This window comes from Aedes aegypti, chromosome 1 (assembly GCF_002204515.2).
Source record: "Aedes aegypti strain LVP_AGWG chromosome 1, AaegL5.0 Primary Assembly, whole genome shotgun sequence".
NCBI classification, from domain to species: Eukaryota; Metazoa; Arthropoda; class Insecta; order Diptera; family Culicidae; genus Aedes; species Aedes aegypti.
This window is the reverse complement of record NC_035107.1, coordinates 291,026,318-291,033,568: the sequence shown is the minus strand read 5'-3', so window position 1 is coordinate 291,033,568 and position 7,251 is coordinate 291,026,318.

The following is a 7,251-nucleotide window of genomic DNA, read 5'->3' as shown; positions in this document are numbered from 1 at the left end:
CAGAAATCGCATAGCAGTATGCGAACAAAGTCGTTTATTTGTACAAACTGCTTCACTTCCGCACTACATGGTGGATGAAATCGTTTGATTGATGAGTTTCCTCGCACAAAACGCTATTTTATGAGTTAATACGTACATTCCGTTTCGTCCCGTATACTTTTACAAAGTAAGTCGGATCAATCCGTAGCAGCTGTCAAATTAACTTTGTTATCACAAATTAAGTCGCATAAGAGTACAAACTAATTCGCAAGGAAATCTACACACTCGCACTGCATGTTATGTTTCATCATATAACATATGTACATATATCGCCTCCACTTTTGTAGGCATAAGGCCTTTTGGCGACATCTTATACGTGAAACTTTGCACATATAAACATCGCATAACGCAGAAGGTGATTTGGTTATACGTACATTCTGGTTGTCTGGGTAAGAGGTGTTCTGAAAAAGAAATGTTAAACATAAATAAATCATGAATCAGAGTTTGTGTCGACACTCACAGTGACGAACCATCCATAGTTTGTTGAAAAATCATATTTACATCCCACCATTGTAACGATTGAATGTGCAGTCATACATATTTTATAGATTAGAAATAGTAGCATGAAACGAGCTCACCAATTGATCCGTTATCCTTGACTGAGCAGCCGCAATCCACTTTCGGCTTCACTCGTTTGCTCGGCTATAAAAAAGCACTCAGGAAAAAAAAATTAGCGCGCGACCCAAAAAGAATAAAAAAAAAAACTGTTCGCGCTTTCTTGACGCACTGCCCAGGAGCAAGCGTCAAGGTCGAAGGATCAAACAGAACTAACCGATCGCGGCACCTTTTCAGTTACTCCAACCGAACTCACCGATCACGCCACTTTTTCACTTACGAGACCGACGCGCGACATGTTTGATCCTGCCCTCGTCGCTCGCCCAGGCAAAAGCAAGTGTCAAGGTCGAAAGATCAAACAGAACTCCGTAAGGATAATTTGTTATTATTGATAACAAAGTCGGTATCATGCTAAAATGATCATTCAATTACTTTCAGAGCAACACTGCTTTTTTGCTGTAGAACATAGTAGCCTGGATTACTTTGATCTATTCTTCCCGCCAGGAGCTCCAATGTTGCCTGCCGAACAGTTGGTGAAGCATGCTACATGCAAACCAACTTTATGATGATGAATAGCAATTTATCCTGAGGTCCAATCAAAAAGTGGTCTTCGGCAAAGTTGTAGCTGGGAGGATTTCACATTAGTAGAATTTGTTCACTTTTCCATAAAATGTTATGACGAAGAGATAGAGGGCTGAACACAAAAGATTGGCGTTTTCCATAGTAATCTCCATATAAACTTCAAATGGCGTGTGCACAGTCAAATTTCTTCCGAATCACTTCAAACTTTGGGAGGATGCTATTTACCATAATGAAAATCGTTTAAGCATAGGGGAGCAAACATTTCAAAATTTGCATCACTCTAGTGTGCATTGTAACGTCTTAAGGACACCCACCCATAAGAAATCTCATGTAATATGACTATTATCGTAAAGTCGCTTGCCGTGGACTTGTGTATTTCATAACTTGGGAATGGTAGTATCAGGATGTATTAAGGCGAAATAGGCCGTCATTGAAATTTGTACTAGTCATCGATGTTTGTGGCTAATTCGTCTTGCTAATAAAAAAAGAGCACTTAGTTTTGCACTATAATAGCTGAAAAAGTATCAGCATACTTTCTACATGTGAGCGCAAGTAGTAATACTTTTCTGAATCAATATTACTTAAGATGACTGAGTTCTATTTCTTTGAAATTGCAAACTGCAAAATCAAAATGGCTGCCAAAATGAATGATGGGCTACTTAGCCTTAGGAATATCCTTTAATTTTGGATTAAAATTAAATTTATACTGCACTGGAATCTTTTTAGGAGCATACAGAATTTCTTCAGGTGTCCCCTAAAAGCAAATAAAGAATTAGCAAATTAGTAAACATAAAATCCAATAAAACCCTAAGTAAATAAAAAAAAAGTTCCGCATTATATTCTTTCAAATTTTCAATCGCCGAGAACTGCTGTCTGACACTTTTCAGCCACACAATGAAAGGATAATCGCATGGTCGCTATGCCTACTGCCCATGTTTGCTCAACGGAAGGAGTTTGTATTTGTTTAGATCTTTGATGCAGTATTTTCACGGAATGATAGGAGCAAATCAAAGCAATGTTAGATTGGGAAAAGAGGAGAGTGCATTTTCTTACTCTCTAATTAATTAATCAAAGCAACGCAATGCAAAGCATATTTCGAAGACTGCTGTTTAGCACTGTGCACTTAGCTTTTAAGAAGTGTTAACCCGGAGAGGATTTGGAGTGTTCTTGGAGTTTAATTAGCCATTAGACAGTGTTGGTAGCGAGACGATTTTGGTGAATTAGTCGCTATTTTTGACGTGGTCACTAAAATGTCATTTACATCAAAAAGTCACTGAAGTTACTATTTTCAAAACAATAATTGGTCACTTAAGTCACCACTTCCATGATATGAAGATAAAGCAATTATAATCTTTTTTATCTGAAACAGAAAGACGTAAGGATTTTTATTATGCGAAAGACAAACATTATTTTCTGTCTTGACATCTGGAATTCGAGAAAGGAAGCTATTCCTGGAGATTTTTCTGCATTACACCTTGTACAATTTTCTTGCAGAATGCTTGAAATTTTTTTGTCAATACTTACTTACTTATTTGGCTTTACATCAATTATCTTGATAAAGCCTCGCCAACAATATTTCGCCAATTCCCTCGGTTCATGGCCGCTTCTCTCCATCCTCGACTGTGACCCACGCTCTCCAGGTCCTGGTGTACCTGGTCAATCCACCTAGCTCGCTGCGCCCCACGCCTTCTTGTTCCGACCGGATTCGTGGCGAACACCATCTTTACAGGGTTGTTGTCCGGCATTTTTGCAACATGCCCTGCCCAGCGTATCCTTCCAGCTTTAGCTACCTTCACGATACTGGGTTCGCCGTAGAGTTGAGCGAGCTCGTGGTTCATCCTTCGCCGCCACACGCCGTTCTCCTGCACGCCGACGAAGATCGTCCTTAGCACTCGGCGTTCGAAAACCCCAAGAGCTTGCAAGTCCTCCTCGAGCATAGTCCACGCCTCATGCCCATAGAGGACTACCGGTCTTATGAGCGTTTTGTACATCGTACATTTGGTGCGGGGGTGAATCTTTCTTGACCGCAGTTTCTTCTGGAGCCCATAGTAGGCACGACTTCCGCTGATGATGCGCCTTAGTATTTCCCGACTAACATTGTTGTCAGCCGTCAACAAGGATCCGAGGTAGACGAACTCGTCCACCACCTCGAAGGTATCCCCGTCTATCGTAACACTGCTTCCTAGGCGGGCCCTGTCGCGCTCAGTTCCGCCAACCAGCATGTACTTTGTTTTCGACGCATTCACCATTAGCCCGACTCTTGTTGCTTCGCATTTCAGGCGGGTGAACAAATCTGCCACCGTTTCAAATTTTCTCCCAATAATATCCATGTCGTCCGCGAAGCAAACAAATTGTCCGGATCTCGTGAAAATCGTGCCTCGACTGTTAAGTCCGGCTCTCCGCATGACACCTTCAAGCGCAATATTGAACAACAGGCACGAAAGTCCGTCGCCCTGTCGTAGTCCCCGCCGAGACTCGAACGAACTGGAGTGTTCGCCAGAGATCTTCACGCAGTTTTGCACACCGTCCATCGTTGCTCTGATCAATCTTGTGAGCTTCCCGGGGAAGCTGTTCTCGTCCATGATTTTCCATAGCTCTATGCGGTCGATACTATCGTATGCCGCCTTGAAATCGATGAACAAATGGTGCGTAGGGACCTGGTACTCACGGCATTTCTGGAGGATTTGCCGCACGGAAAAGATCTGGTCCGTTGTCAAGCGGCCGTCAATGAAATCTGCTTGATAACTTCCCACGAACTCGTTTGCTATAGGTGATAGACGACGGAAGAGAATCTGGGATAGCACTTTATAGGCGGCGTTTAGGATGGTGATTGCACGATAATTTTCACACTCCAGTTTGTCGCCCTTTTTGTAGATAGGGCATATAACGCCTTGCTTCCACTCCTCCGGTAGCTGTTCCGTTTCCCAGATTCTGACTATCAGCCGATGCAGACAAGCGGCCAACCTGTTCGGCTCCGATACCATCCTTGCCAGCGGCTTTGTTGTTCTTGAGCTGTTGAATGGCATCCTTAACATCCCCCATCGTGGGAGCTGGTTGATTTCCGCTGTCCGCTGTGCTGACGTAGCCATCGCCTTCGCTGTCCTGTCCTTCTGTGCCTGTGTTCTCTGCGCCATTTAGGTGTTCATCGTAGTGCTGCTTCCACCTTTCGATCACCTCGCGTCCGTCCGTCAAGATGCTCCCATCCTTATCCCGGCACATCTCAGCTCGCGGCACGAAGCCTTTGCGGGATGTGTTGAGCTTCTGATAGAACTTCCGCGTTTCTTGAGAACGGTACAGCAACTCCATCTCTTGGCATTCCACCTCTTCCAGGCGGCGCTTTTTGTCCCGGAATAGGCGGGTTTGCTGTTTCCGCTTCAGTCTGTATCGTTCCACATTTTGCCGCGTACCATGCTGCAGCATTGCAGCCCGCGCTGCATTCTTCTCCTCTAAAACCTCCTGGCACTCCTCGTCGAACCAATCGTTTCTTGAGCTCCGTTCCACATATCCGACAACGTTTTCGGCAGCGTCGTTAATGGCTGCTTTGACTGTCCTCCAGCAGTCCTCAAGAGGGGCCCTATCGAGCTCGCCCTCATCCGGCAACGCTGCCTCAAGATGCTGCGCGTACGCATTGGCGACATCCGGTTGTTTCAGCCGCTCGAGATTGTACCGGGGCGGGCGTCGGTACCGTACATTGTTGATGACGGATAGTTTTGGGCGCAGTTTCACCATCACCAATGTAGTGGTCGGAGTCAATGTTGGCGCCACGATAGGTTCTGACGTCGGTTATGTCGGAGAAGTGCCGTCCATCGATCAAAACGTGGTCGATTTGCGATTCTGTCTGCTGAGGTGATCTCCAGGTGTACCGATACGGGAGGCTGTGCTGGAAATAGGTGCTACGAATGGCCATGTTCTTGGAGGCGGCAAAATCTATCAGTCGTAGGCCGTTCTCGTTCGTCAGCCGGTGGGCGCTGAACTTTCCAATCGTCGGTCTGAACTCCTCCTCCTGGCCAACCTGAGCGTTCAAATCTCCTATGATGATCTTGACGTCGTGGCTTGGGCAGCGGTCGTACTCGCGTTCGAGCTGCGCGTAAAATGCGTCCTTGTCATCATCAGTGCTTCCGGAGTGTGGGCTATGCACGTTGATTATGCTGAAGTTAAAGAATCGGCCTTTGATTCTTAACTTGCACATTCGTTCATTGATCGGCCACCACCCGATCACGCGCCTTTGCATATCACCCATCACTATGAAAGCTGTTCCCAGCTCGCGTGTGTTGCCGCAGCTCTGGTAGATGGTATGATTACCTCTAAACGTTCGCACCAATGCTCCTGTCCAGCACACCTCCTGCAGCGCTACGATGTCGAAACCGCGGGTCTTCAGTACATCGGAGAGTATGCGAGTACTTCCAATGAAGTTAAGAGATTTGCAGTTCCACGTACCGAGTTTCCAATCGCTAGTCCATTTTCGTCGCTGTGGTCTTTGCCGATTGTTCCGGTCCGTATTCTCTCGTTGACGTTCCTGTGCTGATGTGTTTTTACGGTTGGCTTGCAGGGCCTGACACCAACCCCCTAGATTTCCGGAGGACCATTCGGAGGGCCATAGTGCGCAGTTTAGCTTAGAGTCCTTCTCTGGCACTCGGACGATGATCAGCCGCCCCTGACATGGGGAACAGACGCTGTTGTGAGCCGCTCCTAACGTGGAGTACAGACGCTCCAGGTTTGCAAAAGCAAACCCCCCCTTCCCTGTCAGCATACGACCAAAGTTCCCACCGGGGGTTGGTTACCCGATCTTCCCCAAGGTTACTCGTACCCCGGCCAGTACCACGAGGAGGTAGGGATAGGAGTTGCTGGGCAAGAGGCTAAGGACCGCACAAAGGGGTCTATTTTATTCCTGCAGGTACGCGAGGTACCAATGGTACGCCATGCCCAGCCATTTACCGCGCCAAATTGTCAATATTTAGGCGAAATTTGTAGTGGAAACAAAGGTAAAGTTTGAGGAACTGTTTAAATAATTTCTTTTCAAATTTCTAGAGTAATAACCAGTAGATATTATTCACTTACCTTCTACCTCAACAAAACTTTTTCAGAAAATAAGTTGGAAAGTTCACTGAAGTTCAAAACATACATTTTTCAAGGAACTCCTCTAGAACTCAACAGAAAATTCGTTTAGTAATTTTGATAAGAATCGATCGTAGGTTAGTTATATTTTCCGGTTTTAACTTATGTCAATTGAACCCTTTAACTTATTCGTTGCGCTAAACCTGTAGCCCACCTAGTGAAAGACTGAGTAAGCTGTCAAAATATTTAATACAATAGAAATTCGGAACTACCAACATTGGTAAATTGAACTTTATGTCGAAAATGACGTTTGTCTTCGTTTTAAGTGAGCTATAGCCTAAAGGGAGCCAAATTAAAACGAAGCCCACCTAATGATAGTGCAACGATCGAAATTCGACTGTCCCAACTAACAATTTCAGCGCTATAAACCAAGATTATTTGTTTTCTGCTGTATAACAGTTGAATTGAAGCAGCAAACACTGTAAAAAAATGAAACCTGTCAGAAATAGAACGATTACAGCGATTAATACAGCTGTAACGTAAACGTTTTGCAGCTACAAATCTTAGCTGACTATACATATTTAGCCAGTTATTGCTTTTGCTGCTTTTACTAAGCTGTAACTCAACACCGCAAAAGGTAGCAACAAAATATTCTTCTTCTACTTCTTCTTGGCATTAACGTCCTCACTGTGATACAGCTTGCTTCTCAGATTAGTGTTCTAATGAGCACTTCTAGTTATTAACTGAGAGCTTTCTTTGCCGAAGTTGCCATTTTTGCATTCGTATATTGTGTGGCAAGTACGATGACACTTTATGCCCAGTGAAGTCAAGGAAATTTCCTTTACGAAAGATCCGGGACTGATCATGAATCAAACCCAAACACCTTCAGCAAAGCTTTGCATTGTAGCCGCGGACTCTAAACACTCGGCTAAGAAAGGCCCCAATCGATAAGTTAACACATTTGCTCATATATACATGTTATTTTCCCTTAGCCCATTTACCCACTTGCCCCGCGGTATC